At 40.1% G+C, this 25,715-nt stretch overlaps 1 protein-coding gene across 5 annotated transcripts in view; it reads right to left on the reverse strand.

Moving 5' to 3' along the window:
• Positions 1-25,715, reverse strand: part of ptprea (protein tyrosine phosphatase receptor type Ea) — a 293,967-nt gene that overhangs the window by 110,061 nt on the left and 158,191 nt on the right. The window contains exon 1 of one of the 5 annotated variants that reach the window (XM_073027575.1): positions 13,707-13,951. The exons of the other annotated variants lie outside the window; for them this stretch is intronic. The gene's annotated coding sequence lies outside the window, so the exon portion shown is untranslated. Of the gene's footprint in view, positions 1-13,706; positions 13,952-25,715 lie in introns of those variants that run through there. 5 annotated transcript variants of the gene reach the window in all.

Genomic DNA, 25,715 nt, shown 5'->3' on the forward strand with positions numbered 1-25,715 from the left:
ACGGAAGTTAGGAGTTTAAGTCTTCATCCCGCAGAAATAATTTTTGGGAACTGAAATTACCACCATTGTTTCATTCCTTATACAGCGCAGAACCTCACAAGAGATAATGGGAAATTATAAACTGACATCAGTTGACAGAAAAGGCTTTATTCATCTAATCAATCTTAATATCTACTTTAAAATACAATAAATTGTTTAACAGCCCTATTAAAGTATCAGGGATTTGATGCACATCATTTAAGTGCTTCAATAATAACATCAAGTACATCTCACGCTTAAATCTGTTAAAAGGCTCTGAAGAATAGATTCAAAAAATGCAGAAGGTTGTCAGAGAAGTTTAATGTGTGCCTTAATTTCTTGCTCTTCTATGAAGCTCTTTTCAGATGAGATGGTAAAAGACCTGGAGTTTTCAAACACATAGTAGTAATACATAAAGGTTGTCGTGAATCTAAGTCCTGGGGCCTCAGGTCTTTCAAGATCATTTGTATTATACTCCATTAATACTTCTCCTCAGGCTCTAAATTTTAACTTAATTGTCACCTTCATCTCTCAGAAAGCAGTATCCAAGCCAGAATCTAATTTTCCCTGAATTGATAAACAAGTCAAAGACTAAAGTCTAATTGGATAACACTGTCATTGCTTTTTATCTACTACTCACTTGCTCTTGGATCAAAGTGCAGATCTCTTGATGGGATAGCTTGCTACCAGAGAATGGGATGCAAAATTGGGCAGTAAATCCTCTGGCAATTGAGCATAGTTATTAACTGCTTCATACTGACTGAATGTGTAATGTGGCTCAAGGCAAAAAACTGTCCTCCCAAAGTAGCTACGTAGAATTATGGTCAATGCAATATTATACTAAATGGCTTACTGCAATTTTTATGAGGCACCTACATAATCAGAAATAATTTCATGACGAACAACATCCCAGGTAATTGGATTTTGATAGTAAATCATATCTTCATTACTTGCATAGCACTATTGTGCTGAGTGTTTACAGCACTTTCTATTTTTATGAAAGCTGACCACTGCTTTTCAACATAGTGACGTCATACCATGTCCAGTACAGTCAATCGATAATCAATACCTTGAATACACAATCACCAGTCATGTTTTTGTTAAAAATATCACCTAGAATGCAATGTATAATGTAAACCACAAAAGCATTACCAACTACAATGTCCTAATTACAGATGAACTGCTGTAAGTCAACACAACAAAAATAGTCCCAATACAAATGTTGAAAAAGTTCTGTTGTATCGGAATGAAAATTTGCATCGCTAGGCAGAAGACTGACATCTAGATGAACTAGAAAGTGAAAGTTGTAATTCATGTTACTAGATAAATTAATGGACATTAATCACCTCACTACTCCAGAGTTCATTTAAAGGTCACAAAAAGATTTACCTGAGCATTCATTCATACATTAAAATAAAATCTCACCAGGCAGCAAGATCGAAGCACACAGATATTCCTTCAAATGTCTTTAGTGTTCTGCATTTTGAAAACTGGACCTTCACACAGTCCTATAGCATCAGCAGAATAACAATTTTTAGTTGACTTACTTGGATATTAATAACTAGACTGCAAATTAACTGTTTCTCTTGGGGCATGCCATTAATTTTGACTGGTATGTTAGAGCCAATAGCATTAAATTGGAGAAATAATCAAAGTTATTCAAATATTTCCTATGTCTGCCATTGTAATATATTCAAATTATAGGATAACATCTTAAGACAGCACTTGATGTGACTTTGCAATGCAACAGCAACGTGAAGTATCAGAACCAAGGGCACAGTGCTTAGTAACTGTGAAATGTAGTGAGGTAGACTGGCCATTACTCTTCCCAAATTTAAAACTGGCCTTGCGGTTGGGAAACTTCCAGAAAGTGTCCAAGGTTATAATTTCATCATGCTCAACGTAAGTGAGTATAGATGGCTAATCCAGCCTGGTGACAAATAAAATCTGCCCATCACTCCATGCTCAGGAGGTGAGAAACCACCATATTCCTACTGAACTTGATCAGCTTTGAATTTCCCACTGACATAGCAAAATTGCAAAGACTTGGGAGATCCCCTGTCTTTAGAAGGAGCTCAGAGGCATCTCACCCAGCAAGACCTAATGGCAGGATGTACATTAAGGGATTGCAAGGAAGGCATATACCCTTCTGGTGGCTGAAAAATACAACAAGCTTAATGTCAAACCATCAGTGGTCAGATAGCTTTTCTTTTGTTTTGTGCATCCCTAGTTGGTCGTTTTTTCCCAAGGGAGATACTGGTCCTTGCGCTTAGAGGTAAACCAAACACTCCGAAACGAGGTAAAACCGAACATTCATAAAGGTAAATATGGCTGATTTTCATTCCTCCAGTCCATGTTGACAGATACTGATAGTTGCATGTTTATTTGAGAAATGGGACCTAGCACCAGGACTGTTCACCTCAGTCACAGAGAGTACATCCACCAAAACAAGGAATGTGACAGAAATCCTTCTCAATGGAGATTAGCTTAGCGCAAATGTTCAAAGTATATTTAATATGAAAGTTTACAACCTTGAAATTCATTTTCTTGCAGGCAGCCACAGGAAATTAAAGAAACACAATAGAGTCCATGAAAAAACCCCATACATAACAAAAGTAGAGTCCCTGAAAGTGAGTCTACAGGCTGTGGAGGCAATTCAGTGCTGAGGTAAGTGAAGCAATCCATGCCGGTCCAGGAGCATAATGGTTGAAGGTCAACAACTGTTCCTGAACCTGGTAGCATGGGACTCGAGATTCCTGTACCTCCACCTGATGGGAGTAACAGGAAGAGAAGGAGATGGGCCAAACACAGGCCAACAGGATGGGCTCTGGTAAAGGATCTTGGCTAGCATAGAGTAGTAGGGCTGAACACAAGTAAATTTTCCGCTCTCAGCCCTTGATGAATTAACCTGGCTTGAAGCTCACCCCAGCATTCTCTCTTCCAGTGGTGGCCATACCTGAATTCCTGAGAGTCAAGTTCATTGAATCCTTCAGGAGAACATAAAATATCTAGTTCATTCATACCAGAGATTAACAAACTTTTTTGGGTTACCCCCTCCTTGTCTCACAGACCGCATCCCCAGCATTGACCTCTCCAGCCATTACATAAAAACTATAAGGAACTTTGATTTACGATGCACAGAGAATGAAAATAGAAACTGCAAATTCATAGCAGTGGCAAATATTGCAAAAATTATTCAAATCTATTTAAAACTACAAACAAAACTATTTCTTTATTTAATTACAGTGAAAACTATTTTCATCAACAATTTTAGAGCTCACATTCGTAGACCAACTATTCACTACTTCAATGCTTTTTCACCTTTCAATGAGACGGATGTGCTTTGTGCAGAGCTATCAACTTCTCAACACCAGAAGGAGTCTCAGAAACACACGTTAATAGTTTGCAATCTGCTTCATTACTTTGAAAGAAGTTAGGGTACTGCAATGAAACCATGTTCCACTATATATAATGTTGGAAAGGCAATAACTAACATCTTGATCTTCTTTTCCCACAGTGCAGAGATAGTGCAGAGATCAGAAAAGTATTGATATGATTTTTGAACCTCAGCTTCAGCTCAAAGATATTTTGTAGCTTGATCAGTTCTTCCTCCATCCTTCCTGTTAATTCCTTATTACAAGTGTTCAGGATGGATTTATTACCCAATCTGGAATTTGGATTGAGAGAAGGTGCTGAAATCTCGCTGACTTATCTTTTTGCAGCTCACCCAAATGGGCATAGAATACCTGAAGATCATTATCTGGTATTCCTTATTTCTCTACAAACTCAGAGAAGCTCAGAAAATGGAAAAGGTTGCAACAGCCAATATTTTACTTAAGTAGGGTTAACTAGGACAGATATGTGGAGATGACTGATTTGACTTTGATAAAACTCACATCGTTTCCTTACAATTGAAGACTGATTTCATTAAACTTTGTGAAGAATTCTGACAAATAAGCATAGTCATGCCTAATATTCTTGAGTTAATTACTGAATGAAACATTTGAATCTTCAATTAATTTTACCACATTTTCAAAAAGCATCCCAGGCAGTTTCCTTTCGACAGCCACCTGACTTCTATGTACAACAGCAAGTGTCCAAACTATTCATCATTCTCACTACAAAGCTCTCAAAAGAGTCAACAATTTAAGAGCATGGGACTTGATTTTATCTACTGCTGATTTGTTCAGCTGATCAATTAGGTTTTTTGTGACAAGATGTTTTTTGTGGATTGCATAGTACATGGTAAATATGTTACGTACAGCTTTTTCCAAGAACGAAATAACCCCATGTTGGTGTCCTGTCATTGGTGGTCCTCTCTCTGTTGCACAAACAAGAATGTGGTGAATGGAATGTCCTTCTCTTTGAAAATTTGCTCAACAACTTAAAATATTGATTCCTCCTTTGTATCTGTTTCTAATCCCCTTGCAAATAACAACTCTTGACTTATCCAACTGCAGAGATAACTGCACTTATCCAACTTATCCAAACTCTGTTGGCCTAAGTATATTGCACAATGCGTCTTTCACATTCTCAGACATTTCTTCTATTTGGCTTTGAACAAATTTGTCACGAAGCGGAATCACTTTAATTATTTGGTCTGTGACTTATGCAAAACTGTACCCAGAATCTCCCTTGCTGTTGGCTGAATCAGTTCTTCTCCAGTTGTATGGGGCTTTCCAGATTTAGCAATGAGCAATGAAATACTGTATAAAGCATAGAAAGCAATACCTGTTTTGCTTTGAAGTGCTGCCATACATGTTTTGAAGTATTTTCCATTTCCACAAAGTGATTGAAAATAAGATTACTTCTTGCTTGCTTTATCAGAGTGTATTCTCTTCAAATAATCACGAAGCCTGGATAGTTTCATTGCTTCATTTGAAAAAAAACTTTTTCACACAATAGACACATCGGCTGCTTGGTACTGGTATAAATCCATATTTCAGACACTTCACACAAAACTGTCTGCATTTCTTTTTCATTTGGTCTGCTTCTGGCACTTTCATTATGGATGAATGACCATGGTCAATCATGCATTGTTTGAGTCAAACCTCAAGCACTGCGATCAATAAAGGGAAAAGTTATGATGTTATCACAGCTGAGGCAAAACCTGACTTTCTGCTTTAAGGTACATAAAGCGGGGTAGTGATATCTCAGTTGGACCACGAGCTAGAGAAATGTGATCAAGTCCATTTGAAAAGGCAGAATCTGAACTTTATCCCATTGAATGCCATACCCTAGTTCACAGAAATTTCGTCACTGTGTAACTAGAGTATGGTAAAATTGATTAAAATGTTATAGCATAACACATAAAGGTATACCACTCTGTAATCAAAAATTTAAAGATAGGTCATACATCATAAAATAAATTTTTTATATAAAAAAAGTCAACCCCCTACCAACTACCAAAGAAAAAAGCTGATGGATGATAATGGATAAATTAGAAAAGAAAACATATTCGCTTAAGAAGAGAAGATAAAAATATACATAAAAGTCTGTGCACTGTTAAACTTTATAAATTGGAAAAGTAATTTAGGAAAGGTCCCCAATCATAAAAAGATTGTTTCGAATTTAAGACTGAGCAGCGGATCTTTTCTAAATTTAAATACGACATAATATCCCGTAGCCTTTGAAGATGTGTAGGAGGGTAAACTCCTTCCATTTAAGCAAGATTGCTCTAGACTATGGTAATCGTACTAGCTAACACTGTACAACAGCAGTGATTGGCAATAATGTGTGAGCTGGGCTTGGAAATAACACAATTTCTTCAGTCCAGATTTTTCATGATGTGCCAAATACAGAAATGTCACATTGCTTTTCAACAACAATAATAAACTTTGAGCCAAGTCTAAGAGAATGGTGGGTTAGCAAGAGACGAGGTGATGACATGGTCATTGTAAGCAATTGAGGCACTGAGGATCAAATGCTTATAATACTGTAAGTAATTCATTTATTAAATTAAGTTTATAATCCCTCAGCTATCCCCCTTGCGATTGAGTGACCTCACCACCGCCCCCATTATCTTTATCACCCACTCAGAAACTCCCACTGCCCCCAGGGGGGTGACGATATCACCCACTTTGGGAACCTCTGGTTTAGATGGCTCAGAGCTTAATTTCTTAAAGAGAAATTACAGGCTGCAGTCGTTTTGTAAGTTGCCCACAAAACTTCACCGTATATCGCCAGTGCCATCTTGAAGTTAAACAACGTCCTACAGATTCAACAGGACTAAGTGACCTCAGGTAATTTTAGATTTAATTAGACAGTGATGCTAATTTAAACATTTTAATTTAATGATGCTAATTTAGATCACCCTGTCGGGGCTTGTTTCATCATAGTTCAAAAATGTAAGTGGACATTTCTGAATTTGTGTTAGTGAATCTGTGTCCCATATATGAAACTGCACTGGAACCTACTCAGTTTAGATGAAGACTGCATATCCAATGCTTGCCTCTCATTTCCAGATGTGCCTTTATGTTACAACCTGCTTCTGAAATTCGCCAGGAAGTGCTCTGAGGTGGAGCTGACTGCATCTCTCCAGTATTGCTCACCACCGCATTTTGCTGGAGATCTCACTTGTACGTGGCAGATGATCTCCCATGTTGCTCCATTGTACCTATTGACCCAAGTGCCCCATTCATCTGGAAACTGAGCATATTTATGCCAGTAGGGAATGTTTCCAATCTTTAAAACTGCCCAACCTGCCTCTATCCAATTAACCCCAGACCCCTACTGATCTGACGCAGTAAGTAACTCCAGATGTCCAGACTGTCTCCAAGGCATGAAGTTTATGGAGGCCTCAGTCTGTTCTGTTAGCTGTCTCTACCATTTGAATCCACTTCCATGATGAGGGCTGTTCTCCTGATTCAGGGATTGTTTGCTCTGCTCCAAACCTTGTGGAAACTGACCAATGTGGAAACAACTGGAATCAGTGGAGGCACAAAAGAACTGTACTCCCTATTTCAGCCAGAGTTCTCTCCATCTCCTATTGAGAGAGAAACTCCAGAAGAATTTGTGAGCCATTTTTTGCAAAGTGAAGCCACACTTGAATAATTCTTAACAAAATATTCAACCACAATTGCCAACCTCATTTACATTTTCCAACCCCATTTACATTTTCCACCCTCTTCTGGAAAACTTGCAAAGCTTTCTTACTTAATTCCTTCACATGAATTTGGTAGCTACAGCAACTCGGTAGTTATGTCATGGAGATGTCAGTTCAAAACTCAAACCAAAGTAGTTCACAAATACAAATTTTCTTTATTAAATAAATCTGTAATAGTTGTGATTACCGAAAGTAATCACGAGGTTATTGGAATGTTATACGACATAATTTATTTACTGGTTTCTTTTAGGAAGTACAATCTACCACCTTTCCCTGCTCCAGACCCTAGCAAAGTGTCCACTTACTGCCTCTGATGTATCCTAGCAAGCCATACAGCTATATCAAGCTGGCATAGAGAGGTTAAATCTAGACCATCCAGCAGTGACCTACATATTGTACTCCGGCATAATAAAAAGCACACTCAGCAATAACTGAGCCAGCAAAGTCCTTCTCAAAAACCCTGCAAGCTTGTGTCAAAATTGGAAGAGCTGATTTATTGGCCACGGCTTAATATGATCAACCTGACAGAATCATATTGAGCAACTTACCTTTGAGATCTCACCACAGTCCTTTGAGTGACAATAGCCTGGTTCACATTTCTGTCGTGTTACTGCTTGAACAGTATAGTTTCAGACAAAAACTACCAACTTAAATCATGATAGCCATAATGCAGAACAACATCCACTACAGTTTAAACGGCACATAATTGGGTTGTCAGTATTACAGCTTTTATTTTGGGATTTTTGAAGTGTTATGTCCTGTATAATTTTGAAACAGGATGCAAATTCCCCTATATAACTGTCAGAGAAACTGGAAATCCCCTGATCAGATCAAACACCATAAAAGGAGCTTCCAGTGATGTAACTGTATATATTAAACTTTGAATTCCTACCAGGATTAATTATGAGAAGTGAGGCTGTGTCTGTAAATCAGAGGTGGGGGGGGGGGGGATTTGTTATTTTTCAGTCACAGAGTTAACATTGTAGATCATGGAGCATAGAAACAGGTCTTATGGACTATACTGTCAATTATGTACTTACTTGTTCCAATTCCATTTACCAGGTCTGTTAGGTACTTTGCTTTAGTGATTCAAGTGTTTGTTCCGATGCCTCGTAAATATTGTCAGAGTATCTGCCTCCATTGTCTTCTTAGACACTGTGATCCAAAGTCAAACCTCTTTCTCTCAGAGTGTCTCTCAACTTCTTATTCCTCATCCTAATACTCTGACCTTGGACATCTCCGCTATTGGCCAAGTTTTCTACTACCTTCCCTATCGATGCCTCACATATTTACGTATATCTTTATTAGGTTCCTCCTTAGCTTCTTTACTCCAAGGAAAGCGGTATTGTATGACTCTGTGAGCCTCTCCTCATAACTGAAACACACCATCCCAAGCAACCTCCGGGTTAGTTTTCTCTCCATTTCAATGATATCCTTCTGATTATGTGTCGTTCAGGTTTATCTGTGGCTGAACCAATATTTTATAAAATTGTATGAAGATCTACAAACTCTAAAAACCTTATGCCCCAGCTAAGAAAGGTAAGCATTCACATGTCTTCTTTACCTACCTATCTACTCGGAATATTTGGATTTATTCACCAATGCTTTTCTGTTCCCCAATACATACTTGGGCTCTACCATTCATAGTATATATCCTATGCTTACTAAACCTCCCAAAATGCATTACATTACACTTGGGTGGGATTAAATTCCATCTGCTATTACCCTGCCCTATTTATCATCTGATCAATATCATACTGTAGCTTAATTTTCATGCCATCAGTTTTCATGTCATCTGCAAAGCTTATGAGTTATGCCTCCTAAATTCTCTTCTAGGTAATTAATCTAAAAAATAACAAACAGCAAGACTCCCAACACTGAGGCCTGTGGTACACCACAGGCTTCCAATCATAAGAACAACTTTCCACCATCATGCTATGCTTCCTGTTATTAAGCCAACATTGGAAACTTGGCAACTTGCCTTGATTCCTGTGAGGTCCAACATTTGGGACAAACTGAGACTTTTCAAAGACTTTTTTGAAGACCTCATCTGAGACTTTTCCAAAGACTTTACTGAAGTCCTTAATTATTAGTATCAATCTGAGGGGTCTTCCTAGACTGAAAACTCAAAAACTGAATCCTCTGTTCTAAAGCTCAAACTCGTATTTCTTACTGACTTGTCACCGAATCCATTTTGATATAAACGTTGTGCCGATTAAGTCATACTCTGGAAGATGGGACGCCCAGTCAACAGCAAGCCCAGAGGAGAAAGCTGCAAGGAGTGTCGGCTTCAGGATGGTTGGAAGAGGGTGTGTGGGCAGAGGGAGTTTGTGTTTAGGAGACAGGAAACTAGGGAACACACAGACAAAAAGAAACAGGAACAGAAGGAAGTAATTTGTCCTCCACACCTGCTCTGCCATTCAACAAGCTCTTGGCTCTTCTTCCACATCAATACCTTCTCTATCCCCATTTCTCTTCATCTCACAAATACCTAGAAATTCAGGGAAGCAGAGGATTCCAAGCCACTTAGCTTGTTCTCTGCATCACCAGTAATGGGTGACAGTTTCCAACGCAAAGTATCCTCTCCATCTGGGACATGCTCCATTCTCATTACCACCATCAGGGAGGAGGTATAGGAGCCTGGAGATGCACAGCCAGTGCTTCAGGAGCAGCTTCTTCTCTTCTGATGTCACATGTCTGAATGGTCCACAAATCCATGAACATGGATTTTCCTTTGTAAAATTTATTTATTGAATCTATATTGTAACGTAGTAATTCCTTTACGTCTTGCACCATACTGGTGTCTCAGAACAACAAATTTCACAACATATATCGGTGATAATAAACCTGAGTCTGATTCTGGCAGTCAATCTTGGTGACTGAGTTTGATAGAAATCCAGCAGTGCCACAAACTCTAGGCGAACACTCTCAGATAAGTCAGTTGATTGAAGACATTTAGGAGTACACAATAGAAGAAAACACCAAATTACTGATGAAAAGCCCACAATACAGGTAGTTATGGAAGGAACGTCTGGCAGGGAACGGTGTACATGTGACCAGTGATAGAACTACCCATTATTAGCCAATCCAAGCATCATCCCTCATAACCATCTCCTAAAAGCCAGATAACAATCCTGCTTCAATGTGAAATGTAGAAGAAGGTATCAGGTGATTTTATAAATTAAGTGCCACCCTATTACTTGCTAAGGAACCAGAAGCAAAATACTTTCTCAGCAAATGAAATGGTGCAAAGAAAAACATCTTCCACAACTGGTTATTCATTCATTACTTGCCATGGCATATGATGTAGGTGATCATGGTCTTTCTACAACCATGATTGTTCTTGGCAAATTCTTCTACAGAATTGGTTTGCCATTGCCTTCTTCTGGGCGGTGTCTCTACAAGACATGTGATCCCATCTATTGCAAATACTCTTCAGAGATCATCTGCCAGGAGTCAGCAGCCGCATAACTGGGTCTTGTGATATGTACCAGCTGCTTATTCGACCATCCACCATCTGCTCCCATGGCTTCGTGTGACCCTGATCGGGGGGGGGGGGGGGGGGGAGGGTGCTAAGCAGGTGCTACACCTTGCCCAAGGGTGACCTGCAGGCTAGCAGAGGGAAAGAGCGCCTTACACCTCCTTTGGTAGAGATGTATCTCCACCCCGCCACTCCTGATGATGGCTATTTAAAGTGCTAATAAATATTTGATCACAGAGTAATACAACAGGGATTTCAGCCCTCTGAAAACATGCTGGCTACTTACACTATCCCATTTCATTCACCTTGAATTCCCTTCACTTCCCCTACCCAAGATTATGTTGCACATCCACACTCTAATGGCAACATAATCTATTAACTTGCATGTTTTGGGGTTCCAGGAGGAAATGGATCTGGCAGAGGAAATCCACGTGGTCACAGAATGAAAATTCAAACTCGGCACACATTGCACTAGAGCTCAAGGTGGGACCTGAGTTGGTGGAGCTAGGAGGCAGCAGATCTACTAGTTGGCCCGTGAGTGTGTCTTTGTCATGTCTGGATATTCCTAAAGTCTCAAATGGATGACCCATCTCAGCCTTCCTCATGAGAACCCCAGCCAGCACATTGGAAGCTAGTCTTCAGTCAACTCAAGTCACTCTATGTGATATCGAGGAACAGCTGAGCGTACATGATCCTGCAGAGATGAGAAGCTCAGACAACATCAAGGTTGCCATGCTGAAAACCTACTTCTGGCCAAGTCTCATCTCTGGACAAGTTGTTCCAAAACATCTGCAAAATTGTTCAGATGTATCCAGCTCACAAAAAAAAGGCCACAACAGTACTACCAAGTACAAACAGTTCACCAATCAGCCTCTCAACATTGCACATTTTGGATTTTGACAGGACCACTCATCTCCAAGAAGTGGCAAACCACCTCTGCAGAAAAAAATTCCAAGAACAGTCATGGTCATGAATAGACTTATGATTGCCCACGTCATACAACCCGGCACACAATGATAATGACTCATCTCCAGACCTTATTACAGTTTTGATCCAGACATGAACAATAGAGAAAGGAAGTGAAAATGGCTGCCTTTGACTTCAATCCTGTCAAGTTTAGCTTCAAGTGGAGATTCTGGGGTGGAAGCCAGAGGCTGGGGAGCCTGAAGGTCAAGGACCAGAGATTGAAGCCCCATTGTCTGTGAGTCTGAGTCCACAGTGTGGAGCTGGTAGCCCTGACCCTGATGTGGCCTGTCCTGGGTTTGGAGGCCATTTTGTGTATGTGTGTGGGTGGAAAGATTTGTTTTTTGTTATTTTTGCTTGTTGTAGATTAGCTGCGTATTGCTGTGCTGAACACTGTGGGCATGCTACGTTAATGCTACAGTATATTGCAACACTTGCAGGCTGCCCCCAAGTGCAAAATGATGTATTTCCCTTTATGTCATTAATAAAATCTAATTGTGAGAAGTAGCATCAGTAATGTTGAAGACAATGAATATCTCTACTCAACTGTATAAAATCTAGCACAGAGGAGATGATATCAGCTGTTGGAGACTAACTCTCTCAACCCAAGGATATTGCTGCAAAAGTTCTTATGTCTATCTATGCATATCCGTTTCAACAGTACTTTCCCTTCATTTTGAAATTAAAAGAAAGATATTCATTCGTGATTCAGAAATGTATGGTATCACTTATTGGCATGATTTATTGTTTAACCCTTAAACTAAGTGGCTTGTAAAGTCATTGCAGTTGGGCAATTAAGACTAAGCAGCCCACCAATTGTCTCACCATCAAATTTGTTGAATATCTGCTCCCTGCATGATTGGTGCAATGTCGCAGCAGTTATGCATTACTCACAAGGAGTATTGCAACAACTCAATTTTCGACTGTATTTCTGAACCCATAATCTCACGAGCAGCAGAGACAGATTGGGGCAGAGCCATGTTCTCCTCCAAATGGCACATCACATTCACTCGGGCATGCATGTTCATATTGTCATATTCACATATCTAAATCTTGGAACTTCGCACCAGCAGCATCATGATATACCACCACCAATGGAGGGCAGTTCGCCACTGCAAGGGCAAACACAAATAGCCAAATACTGTTGGCCAATGAATAAACAATTAAGTAAAGGTCAATATGGACAGTAGGAGATGATTTGCTTATGGATAAAAATGTTTCTTTAAGTTCATCTTTTCCATCTTATTAGATAAAAATCTTTTTAATGTTCTTTGAATTAAAAAAAAAGATAAAGATTAGATTTATTTGTCAGATGAACATCAGAACATTAAAAAAACATATACAGGGAACTGTGTCACTTGCGTCAACAACTAACACAGTCCGAGGATGTGCTGGGGTTGAACGCAAGTGTCACTTTGCACCCAGTACAAACGTAGCATGCCCACAACTTGCTAACCCTAACCCTTCCATCTTTGGAATGTGGGAGGAAACTGCAGCACCCGGAGGAAACATACATGATCAAACTCCTTACAGAGAGCAGCAGGAAATGAACCTGTTTCACTTGTACTGTAAGCTATGCTTCCATGCATCCATGTTATTGACAATAGCGACAACCCTCAGTTTTAACAAAGTACCTTAAATGAACTATTCAACAAACAACGAGAGTTCTGCTATTGTGATTAATTAGGAATAGTCAAAATTTTGCACCACTGCTACCGAGATGTCATAACCAGAATAAACAATTCTAATTGAATATTGAACATTTTTAGAGCAAGTCTTGTCAAAGTATTGCACAATTAGAAAACCTTGCTCAAGATAGCTGTTCTCTGCAAACTAAAATATCCAAAGCAAATTCCCAGCTTTCATTCCGTAATTACATATTTAGTCTCACTGCAGATATTTAACTTCCAATAAAATAAGTTTATTTGAAACCCCCCTGAGAAAAATGCCCCTTATAAATTTACAAGCTACTCCGAATCGGTACAGGTCATGTGAGCAAGTAAAAGGTTTACAGGAAAAAAGAAATCACAAATTTTTGATCTCTTAATTATATTTTTAAACAATTCCAAAACAGCAACAGCACTCATTTGAATACCTCAAAACATTATTTCAAAATAAAACAGTACAGCTTGTACTTACCGCAGTAAATGCACGGAACAAAGGAAAACAGCATTTCACGGAATGAAAACCAAACTAGGATCTTTCGTGGTCGAGACTAATTGTTAATGGATTGTTCTCAGAAAGCAAACACAAGCAGAGTTTACTATCTTCCTGCTGCTCTGTTATTTCATGCATATCTCCTTAAATGTTGCCACTCTTGAATGAGCATATTGGTCAGTGGACTGCCTTCATAATTCATTTAGTCACTGCTCATTAGATAAGACACAGGCTCGTCTACGTAGGTACATACATGGAAGTTAAATTGAAATAAATAAATTTGAACTGGCAATTGAATTTTGTGTGGACAGTGGACTAAAATGAAAAGCTTTGCCATTCAAATGCCTCTCACATTGAACCAAACACCAGGGCTGTAGGATTATACTGCTATGCTGTTTATAATTGCTGTCACTTCCCTTCAGGCTTCCCTTAGCCCAAAACTGTTTTTAAAAAAAACCCACAAACTTGAGGACATGATAAGCCCATATTTCCACTACTTGCTTCTACCTAAACAACCCACATTTGCAATATATTTAAAAATGTGAATCAGAGGATGAATCATAAAAATATTTGAGTAATAAACAATAATAAATAGGAATCACAGTCGTGATCAATGAGATCCACAGGAAGACACTGGACATCAATAGATTTGGTCTTCAGACACTAATTAGGCAAAGCAGGTCTGAAATATGTGTTGTCCGCTGACCTCATTCTGTGCTTCAGGCAAAACTGAATCAGCCTTAAAGGGATTGTGGTAGATTGCTCATTAAAAAAAAAGGCCCAAAGACTTTGTAATTTGTGGAGTTGGAAAAAGCAGAAGTGTTTTTCCTGAATTCATAAAAAAAAGTGGGCCATTGCTTTTACCCTCTCAACTACCAGATAACAAAGTTTGCTGATACTCAATGGTTGCCTACTCCAGCTCCTCATTTGACTGATCACAGGATTTGCCCAAGGATAGCATTGCCAGTGGAACCAGTGGATGCAAGTTCAACTGCAACATCTAAGATTAGTTTGGAAAGGAACATGGATGAAAGAGGTATGGACGGTTATGGTCCAGCTGTGGACCATAAGCTGGGGACAGAAAAATAGATTGGCCTGGACTAGATAAGCAGAAAGGCCCATATCTATGCTGTGGTGCTCTATGACTTTAAAACCCTGGTTCACCTCTTTACCCACACTAGAAAGCTATCTGATTTTATAGCTCCAGCATATCCCCATCACTTTCAATGATTATAATTAGTACTCAAGCTCACTTCTCCATCCTTACTAGATAGACACAGCGCTTGAACTCATTCTGCCAAGCACCTTCTCCCCCCACTGCAAATAAGCCTGAGCTCACTCTAGAGTGCTCACTTCTTTTCAAATATTCTACAAGTGCAATATAATTTAATGACTCTTCATGAAAAGCATTTTGATTTGAACTTCTGTCTGCACAGGGTAAAGAATCTTTCCCCCTGGGAACTAGTTTGTCTATTAGTGAGGAAGAAGTCATTTCCTTTCAGACAGTCGGCATAGCTATTCATTGTGATTATGGCTGATGCATCATTATACCATTTTCCAGCATTATCCCATTTTCCAGCATTATCCCAATATTCCATGAATTTCTTCATGACCAAAAATCCATCTGATCGCTGTCTTGACTGAATGCAATGCCTCAACGGACTTATGCTGTAGACCAGGGGTGTCAAACTCATTTTAGGTCACGGGCCGGATTGAGCAAAATGCAGCTTCATGCGGGCCGGATCAGTCGGACGCGTGCGAACGCAGCTTTCGTTGCCTCTGTTTTTTCAGCCTGCTCTCATGTGTCTCAGTCTCTGCTATAACTACAAAGTGTTTCACTTTACAAATTCCATTTCTTATGAAGAAGACTGCCGAATAAACACTAAAAACCCTGAAAACCTGGTACCTGAATAAACTCAGCATTAGTCATATCATACGCCATTGGCGCTTCGATTACTGGGGCCAGCTTTAATAGTAATTAGATATTATCTCGCGGGCCAAAGATAATTCCACCGCGGGCCGGATTTGGCCCGCAGGCCTTGAGTTTGACATATATGCTGTAGACAATTCCAAAGGTTCATCACCCCTGAGTAAAAGTAATTCTGCTCACCTTCATCCTAAATAGTCTATCTCTTACTCTCAAAACATGCTGCCCTGTCCTAGAATCATCAGTCAAGAGAGACATCCTACCTACCAAACCCTTTAAAACCTTGATTTGGTTGGTGAAGACCTCCTCTCATTCTTCTAAATTTTGTCCAGTCTACTCAATCTGTCATCAGACATGAAATCTGCTATTCCAACATCCTTTGCAGATACTCAAGCACTCTCTCACCAAGGGCATATGCTGTACAATTACCAAAATACTTCTTTATTTCAAAACTCAAGCCCTTACATAATAAGGAGCTCAGAAAAATAGAGGGCTAGGGGTAACCCTAGGTAATTTCTAAGGTAAGGACATGTTTGGCACAACTTTGTGGGCCAAAGGGCCTGTATTGTGCTGTAGGTTTTCAATGTTTCTATGTTTCAAAAATATTGCCTGCAATGAAGATCTGAGAATAAAGCAATGTGGATTAAAAGAATAAACATTTGTGCAAATTGAAGGTGGGGTTATTTATGAACAGTGCTACTTAGATCACTAACACAATGGAAATGTGATTTCTGTTTAGAACTGGAATGTTTGTCCTCTTCTTGGAGACTGACGACTTCATAAGCAATAACTGCATCATCTTCTCACCAATATTTTCCCCAAGTCATCTTTACTCTAATTGGGGACTTTCCCAAAAGAATTCCACACATCCTTGACCAAGACCCTCTTGAGTTAAGCCATTTCCCCATGATATCAGCCTCCTGAATATTTAGAAAGGTGTGGAATCTTGAGGAATAACAGAGAAACTCAAATAATTCTTGGATCTCCCAGTCTCAAAACCATAGCATTTGTTTGCACATGGCAGACATCATACCGGGAAGATACTACCAGAACCTTTATAAAGTAAAATGGTTGGGTAGACAGTCTTAACGCTCTGAAATCTACGTGGTACTCCAAAAATGCATTGACATTTGTCAAAATATTGACAATGAAAGTAATTTGTATACTTGTTTTGATATCAAAGAAAGCTTACAAATGATATTGAATTACAGCTTATATCAAGTTTATGAGAAAAAAGGGAAGTTTTTTTTTGAAATTTAGGAAAAGTAGTCCTACTTTTAATAAGTGGAACAAGCAGAAAACTGAGAAGGTTACTAATTATAAATACTGTTGGGAATGCCAGGTGCTCCAGATGTGATTTTAAATAGTTTTGAAAAATGGGCTACATATTGTAGGTAAAAATAAATGGAAGTCCTGAAGCATTAACCTTTTCATTGGAAGGTTCTGCTTATTGAAACTGGCAGTGGGTTCAGGGTTGTCTGCTGCTGAGGTACCCAGAGGCATAATTGCTCCAGTAACCCCAGGGCTCTTGCGAATGACCATAATTTCTGCTAGATGAAGCTAGGTAAATGGGAGAAAGAAAGTCAAAACAACATTTTACATCACAGTCTCTACACTAATGAAGGTTGCAATGGCATTACCTATCAATTATAACTGTCCCTATTTACCAATGTAAAATGACCCTATAGATAAGGCATGGGGGAGAGACAAGATTAATACCTTAATTATGAACAGCAATTTACATAGCATCACAAACACAATAATTATCTCAAGTGCCTTCAGACATCTGCTGCCAAACCATATGTGAAAGTACTGAAACTGGTAATCAAAAACATAGGTGGCAGGGTGGAGATTCCTCTCTACCAAAGGATGTGTAAGGTGTTTCTTCCTTCCACTAGCCTGTAAGTCACCCTTGGCCAAGGTGTAGCACTTGCTTAGCATTTATCATTTGAATCATTTTGCATCAGGGTCACATGAAGCCATGGGAGCAGGTAGTGGATGGTTGTATGAGCAGCTGGTGCATACCACTTATTATGCGATCACTGACACCAGGCAGACAATCTCTGAAGAGTATTAATAATGGCTAGGGTCACCCATCTTGTAAAGACACTGCCCAGAAAAAGGAATGGGTAAGCACTTCCGTAGAAAAATTTGCCAAGAACAATCATGGTCATAGGAATCTTCTCACCCTAGAAGTTCTGGGAGTCTAGAATTCATGGTCTGGAGTGCCAGTGGAGGATAACACTAATAAGACATGCAATAGGGGAAATGTTACGACAGTCATGGGGGATTTCAATATGCAGGTGAATTTGGAAAATCTGATTGGTGTTGGATTTCAGGAGAGGGAATTTGTAGAATGCCTATGAGATGGCATTTTAGAGCAGCTTGTGGTTGATTCCACTTGGGGGAAAGGCAATCCTGGATTGGGTGTTGTATAGTGAACCAGATTTTATTAGGGAGCTTAAGGTAAAAGAACCCTTTGGGAGGCAGTGATCATAATATGATAGAATTCACCCTGCAGTTTGAGAGGACGAAGATAAAGCCAGATGCATCAGTATTACTGTGGAGTAAAGGAAATGAAAGAGGCATGAGAGAGGAGCTGTTAAATGTTGATTGCAAGGGGACACTAGCAGGGATGTTTGCAAAAAAAAAAAAATGACTGTAGTTTTTGGAGACAATTCGAAGAACAGAGGATAGATACATTCCAAAGATGAAGAACTATTTTAAGGGGATGAATAGTCAACTGTGGCTGACAAGAGAATTCAAAAACATCATAAAACAAAGGAGACTGCATATAATATAGCCAAAATTAGTGGGAAATTTGAAGATTGGGAGCTTTTAAAAACCAACAGAAGGCAACTAAAAAGTCATAAGGAGAAGAAATAAGAAATATGAAGGTAAATTTGCCAAACATATCAAAGAGGATACCAAGTGATTTTTCTCAGATATGTAAAGAGTAAAAGCGAGGCAAGAGTGGATATTGGACTGCAGAAAAATGATGCTGAAGAGGTAGTAATGGGGGACAAAGAAATGGCAGATGAACTGGGGTTGAGAGGGAAAATAAATCAGTCATTATAGACTGGTGGAGCAGACTCAATTGTACTAATACTGCTCCTATGACTTATGGTCTCATGGACATATACTTCACATTTTAAAGAAACCTGTGCGATCAGTGCAAGTTTATGGACTCTGAGCTGGGAATCAGCAGAAACCACAGTAGGCCAAAATGAATGCAATTTATTAAAGTTTAAGAAATTCTATTGTTTTGCAAAAAACAGAAAAAGCAAGTGAAGACTGATTCTCCAGATGTAGAAAGGCTTTTGAGAAGTCAGTCTGGATTTAGTAGGTTAGAACTTCATGTTCTGCATTGAAGATTCTGTTTATGGTATAACTGTTAACTGATAGCTCCTGCCCATTCCTTCCCCTTTCTGCTTCTCACAGAATATTTCTTTCACTTATGTATTCTGCCATTTGGTAGTAGCACACCACTCTATGCTAAACGCATACTTCCAAGGATGACCTTGCCAAATTTTGTTGATGCTTCTTCTGTTGTACACGCATGAACAGCCTGCATTTACAGCTTCCTGAGGTCTGACCGTGGAGTCTGTAGTGCTTGAGGAAGGGAAGCAAGTCACAATCCCGTCAGAAAGGCACTAAGCTTCGGTGAAGCAGGGCAAATTGACATGATATTATTTATGGGACAAAACAGAGAATACAGCAAGGGCAATAAAAGTGGTTTTATATAAACATGGGCTGTGCTTCTCACTGTCAAAGGGAGCCTTTAATATCAACCCCTAACTAGCCCCAAGAAAGTAGTCATGATCTTCTGGGATATTAACCTCAATTCTGGGAAAGGAACTTCCACGTTGATTAGTGAATTCCAAGATTTAGACAATTGAAGGTCAAAAGGACCTTCAGAATATTTTAACTCATGCTGTTGTGCAACTTAGGCATGAACTGGCAGCAGTCATGTTTCGTGCACCTGCTTCCCTTGCCCTTCTGATTGTTAATGATCTCATGTTCGGGAGGTGCTATCGAAAACAGCATGACAGGTTGTTGAAGCCTGTTCTGTAGATTTACCCTCTTCACGTATAGCATAACACTATGGGCACTGAATGCTTAGAATAATGAGGATAATAATGCTCAGGACAAGAAGACTATTTTAGATGGTATCTAGCTTTCAGAGCTGCATCTATTAAGACAAATAGAGTCATAGAAAAGTACAGCATAGAAACAGGCTCTTTTGCCCTTCAGTTCCATGCTAAACCATTTAAACTGCCTAGTCCCACCGATCTGCACCCGGACCATAGCCATCGATACACCTATTATCTATGTACCTATCTAAGCTTCTCTTGAATGTTGAAATCAAGCTTGCATGCACCGCTTGCTCTGGCAGTTCATTCCACACTTTCACGACCCTCTGAAGGGAGAAGTTTCCCCTCATGTTTCCCTTAAACTTTTCACTCTTCACCCTTAACCCATGACCTTTAGTTGTAGTACCACTCAACCTCATTGGAAAATAGACTGCATGCATTTACCCCACCTATACCCCTCATAATTTTGTATAGCTCTATCAAGTCTCCCCTCAATCTTCTATGTTCCAAGGAAAATAGTCCTAACCTATTCAATCTTTCCTTGTAACTTAGGTCTTCCAGTTCCAGCAACATCCTTGTAAATTTTCTTGGTATTCTTTCAAACTCATTGACATCTTCCCTATAGGCAGGTGACCAAAACTACACATAATACTCCAAATGGAAAGTGTTCCATGCCTTGTAAGTAATGGAAAGCTTTAAGAGCCACCAACTATAGAACATCCAGTGAGAATTATGAAAAAATTACAGTGGGTGACTGTCAATGACTGAGATCAAAGAATGCTCCTGCCTCTTTTAGCAAACATTTTAACTCATTAGCTTGACATCAGTCTGACTGCAGATTATTATGCAACATGACAACTTTACAAAATGATGCTGCACTGTATCAGAAGTCAGCATTGCAGATATTTGTTTTCAATATACTGGTTTAGTTTTAAACAAAACTAAACAATACAAGCTTAATTGTTGCTAAGAAAATGGCACCCATTCTGCTCATACTGGGACATCCCACTGAAATGTCCAACTGATTACTCTGGCTGGCTCCACCAATGTAATTTAGATCACAATCCAGATACGACTTAAATTAGCAGCCACTATAAACCTCTCTGTTAAGGACTGAACTATTTTGTTGTCTTCTAGTACAGATGACTCCAGATAAAAATGCAGATCTGATAAACATCCTTCAGAGTTTCAATGTAATCACATCACAGCCCCCAAAAATAGCTGTGCAATTCTCTCCTGAAGTATAATCCTAAAGTATTGATATTTTCCAGTTTCAGAATATAGTGCAACATTTTTCATCTTGCTCTCGCTGTATAACACCTCCACATCCAAGGTCAAATGGTGTAACAATAAAGAGAGCTTAATTTATATTTGGTAGACACATGGGAGAAATGCAATTATTGTAAAAACAGAAATGCGTGATGCAAAGAAAAGATTAATCGTATTCAGAATTTAGATCTTTTTGCTTGTTACTTCAGCAAATATCTAAGTAGAACAGACTTTCCTGTCTTTTGCTTAAAAATTATTGTGTAAAATGTCAGCTTTTATTTACTTGTTCATAGTACGTCAATATTGTTGGCTCGACCAACATTTAGTCCCACGTGCACCCATGGTGAGTCTCTTCTCAGGTCACTTCAGCAGATAGGGAAAAATTGGCTCCGCTATTGAGATTCTGGAACCTGGATAAGGATGGCAGATTTACTTCCCTGAAGGATATCAGACCTGTTATATTTTCATAACAATATGCTCATATTGATGTTAACTCTCTGATGTGCTTAAGTAATAAATTTAATTTTAATTTCCCCAACTGCGCTGCTGGGATTCAAAATCATGTTGCCAGAATAATAGTCCAGGAGTCTGGTTACTAGTCCATTAACTTAATCACAAATTATGGTGTAGAGGATTTGCAGCCTCCAGTTTAATAATGCAGCCCTCACTCATCATGCTTCAGAGCAAAGGTCAAGGCATATCTGCGGTCTACCTTAGATGTAGGAAAATTAAAGTTCATTTTTTTCTCCATTACTTTTTTTCTCTGGTATCTTCTCCCATTTCAGGTAATTGATTGGATGGGGGTGGTGGCAGACTGGGAAGAAAATGGGATTAAAGCTTGTATGGACTGTAGGCTGATGGACCAAATGTTACTCTCCTTGTCTTTAGATCTGCGTTTTACTGCATACTACTCTTGTTGGAAGCTGAAAGAACTGCAAAGTGTCTGAATAGCATGCCAGGAATACACAGAACAACATTTTTGACAAGACTGCTTCTGCTGAGAGGTGAACTCTATTGCTTGTGGCAGATAGATAATATCAGGGTCGTCGCTAACTAGTACAGTGTTCTTTACTTCGATTTAAATGACCATAGTTCTAAATTACCTGGACTCTTAAGTTGTCCACTGGAGAGTATCCCAGCCAATTCAGTAATATTTCTCCTCATTATTTATTCATTGAGATACAGCGTGGAATAGGCCCTTCCAGCCGTGCCGCCCAGCGATCCCCTGATTTAATCCTAGCCCAATCACAGGACAATTTACAATGACCAATGAACCTACCTACTAGTCTTCGCACTGTGTGAGGAAACCCGAGCAGCCGGAGGAAACCCTCATGGCCACGGGGAGAATGTACAAACTCCTGATTAGCAGTGGTGGGAAATGAACCCAGTTTCGCTGGTACTGCAATGCATTGTGCTGACCACTGTGCTATCATACTGCCCATCATCAGAAGCCATTAGTAACAAAATAAACAAACAAAGTGACATCGCTATGCTAATTTACTTGGATGACCTAAAAATCAACAACGGGACAGGTTAACATAAGTATACATCAATTAGAAGAGACTACTGCTATAGAATTATGTATAGGTGGGTCAGGAACTAGGCTCAGTGCACAGGGATAGGTTGAGGGAGATGTCAGTAATTATCTGGGCAAGGTTGGTAGTAGTGTAGGAGTATAAATTGGTTAATGTAAAATAATGGTAATTGGAAGAGAATTGTTGGTCAAGTGTGGCTGGCCTGTGGGCTGTCAAGAAAAATAACGAGTTCTTATCGGTGAGGAGAGGAAGAGATAGTGGTTGGATTGGGCTGTCCAGACTGCTGGGTGCTGGGGTGTGCCTATAAATCACCCTGAAACCGACTTCTGAAGTAATTGTACAAGTGGCGTCTGTGGTTTCTGCAGACCCCGACGACTTCTTCCAGTTCATCCATGAATCAGCATATTCTTCTTCTCCTATGTCAACCAAGGTGGTTGCGGTTCTGTCAGAGTCCACCATTCAGACTACAGTTCTCCGTAATGTGTGGCCTGGAAGACGTGCGCCTTCGGGGAGCGGCCCTGTAGACAGTGCAAATCCTTTCCGACTTCACTGACTGATTTCACGTGTGTCGTGGGAGACTGAAACATTGAGACAGCAGGCAATGTGTGCAGCGGTCAGAAGAAGGCCTCTGTACTCGAGGATCCTCTCTCCTCTTGATGGAGGGCAAGAGCCTGTTGGTCCCCAAGTTGGGGGTCTTGGAGAAATGACGCAGAGGATCGCAACATTGGAACAGCGAGTTGCTGGTCTCTGCTCACCTTGTTGCAGGAGAGCGACCTCTCTCTCTCACTCGATGGAAAGAGACAGAGCCTGTCTGAGATACCAGAGTGCTGGGTTGTGGACTGTAGCTTTTGATGGATTCTAGATCAAGATGTCTTTGGAGGCTTTAGGGTTTGCATGGTGGAGGGGGTGGGGTTCGGTACCTCTGCTGGTGCAAGTGGGGGAAGGGTGGGAGAGTCAATGCTCTGCTGCTGCTTGTGCATGGGAGGATGGAGGGGGCTTCGGAGGTTCTGATGTTTCTATCATTCATTCTCTGGGGTTTCTTGTTTCATGGATGTCTGCGAAGAGTAAGAATTTCAAGTTGTATACTATATACATTCTCTGATATTAAACAGAACTGTTTGATGTGGAACACTGGATGCCACAGTACTTGCCCTGCCTCCTCCATGCATTAGCATGGACAAGGAAAAGAAACAAAGAGATGGCACTACAGTTCACAGGAAGCCCCTGATTATCTGTCACATTTTCTACATCACAGGCATCAGATCCGAGGCAACGACATCCAGATTTTAAGCAGTCATAGTTTCTCTACATCCCCGGCTTGTAAAATTACATTACCAGATCACAGACCAACAGAACAGCAACATTTTCAATGTTCAGACTGTAAGGCAAGTGTTAGGATATTTACTGAGAGTGGGACACACCATGGTGTGTGCTGCATGCTGTATAATAAAGGTTTCACTTTGATAGATGCTGCGGAGCTGGGCCGTGAAACCTGGCAGCGGACACCTCTTGCCTTGGAGCAATAGCAGCGGGAAATCTAGAGCAACGGTGAAGGCTGATCTGTGAGGCTTTAATTGCCGATGATTTTAGCTAAGAAACATACGTGTTCCTGGATAGCTTGGATGTGAAGCTAGCAATTACATGGAGACAATGATACAAATCACTTCCTCCTGCACTGAAATTCCAATGATTAAGCACTCTGCTCTACAGAGCACCCGATTAGTATTTCCCACGCAATACAAAATATCTGCTCTTTGTATCACCATTAATTAGCATGACAATGAATAAAAGGAAGGATTAATCTTTTTTAAAAATATTATTTCTGTAGCAATGCCTATTTCTGTAGCCATGTGGATTTTTGAGATGCTTTGCTGCACTGTCCTCTTGTGAATCATAAAATGCTACCGATATAACCACTCGTAAACCACACTAAATGTGTATCTTCAGTAGAAGTTGCAGCTGCACGAGCCACAAATCTGAAAGAAGCTTCTTCAGATCAGAATGCCCTTAAGATATAGGGCAGCAAAGACCTGACTGAGCTATTTTAATCCTACAGTAAGAGTAACACCAGCACTGGAATGACATGATTGAAACAGACAGACGACAGGCATCAATCATTTGAACACAAGCTATGGATAGGGCTGCACCAGTGGGACACGTTTTATTATTTTCATGCTGACTTTGCAGAGGCGAAGAGATAGAGCAATGAGCTGACAGATAAGTACATTAGTACAAGCTGCAACCACTACAAACGACAGAAGCAGCGTGGTAGCATTGCGGTTAGCACAATGATTTACAGTATCAGCGACCCTGGTTCAATACCTTCCACTGTCTGCAAGGAGCTTGTCCGTTCTCCCCGTGCTCAGGTTTCCTCCCACAGCCCAAAAATGTACCGGTTGGTAGGTTAATTGGCCATTGTAAATTGCTCCGTGATTAGGCTAAAGGCTGGTTTATACTTGTGCGTATGGGCTATACCGTAGGCCTGAGTTTCACTTCTGTGCAGGCTCTACGCCATAGCGAGCATGCGTTGGTGCGCGCCAAAATGCTAGTTGGCGGTGGGGTTTCTATGCCACTGTGTTGAGTTTCTTCGTGAGAGACATGGGCGAGGAAATGCATTTCAAACATTTTCGCATGTCGACTGGTAGATCTGACGATTTGGGTTTGTGTATTTCGCATCGGTGTACAGACATGGTGGAGAAGAAGCAACCGGAAATGCGATGCTACCAAGCGGACCAATCACAGTTGCTGCGGTCTGCGTCGCCGCGATGCGTGAGATACTTTTTTGGGGAGGTGCATGTCACCCTACGGCGTAGGGTACACGGTACCTACGGCGTACATGCGATGCAGAAGTATAAATCAGGCTTAAGGTTAAATCAGGGGTCATTGGGTGGCACAGCTCAAAGGTTTGCCAGAGCCTATTCTGTGCTGTATCTCAAAAATAAAACAAAATAAAAACATAATAACAACAGAAAATGGTGGAAAACTCAACTGGTCAAGCAGCATCTGAGAAGGAGAAAAATAACCCTACAGAAGATTCTCTATAGGAAGGGATTTTTAAAAAAAGGCATCACAGCTGAGCCAGACTGTAATTCAGCACTCATACTTGCATATTCCTACAAATTGTACAAATCTTGTTTAAATATTTTAAGGCACAAAAACCCTGGCA

This window comes from Hemitrygon akajei, chromosome 23, assembly GCF_048418815.1.
Source record: "Hemitrygon akajei chromosome 23, sHemAka1.3, whole genome shotgun sequence".
NCBI lineage: Eukaryota > Metazoa > Chordata > Chondrichthyes > Myliobatiformes > Dasyatidae > Hemitrygon > Hemitrygon akajei.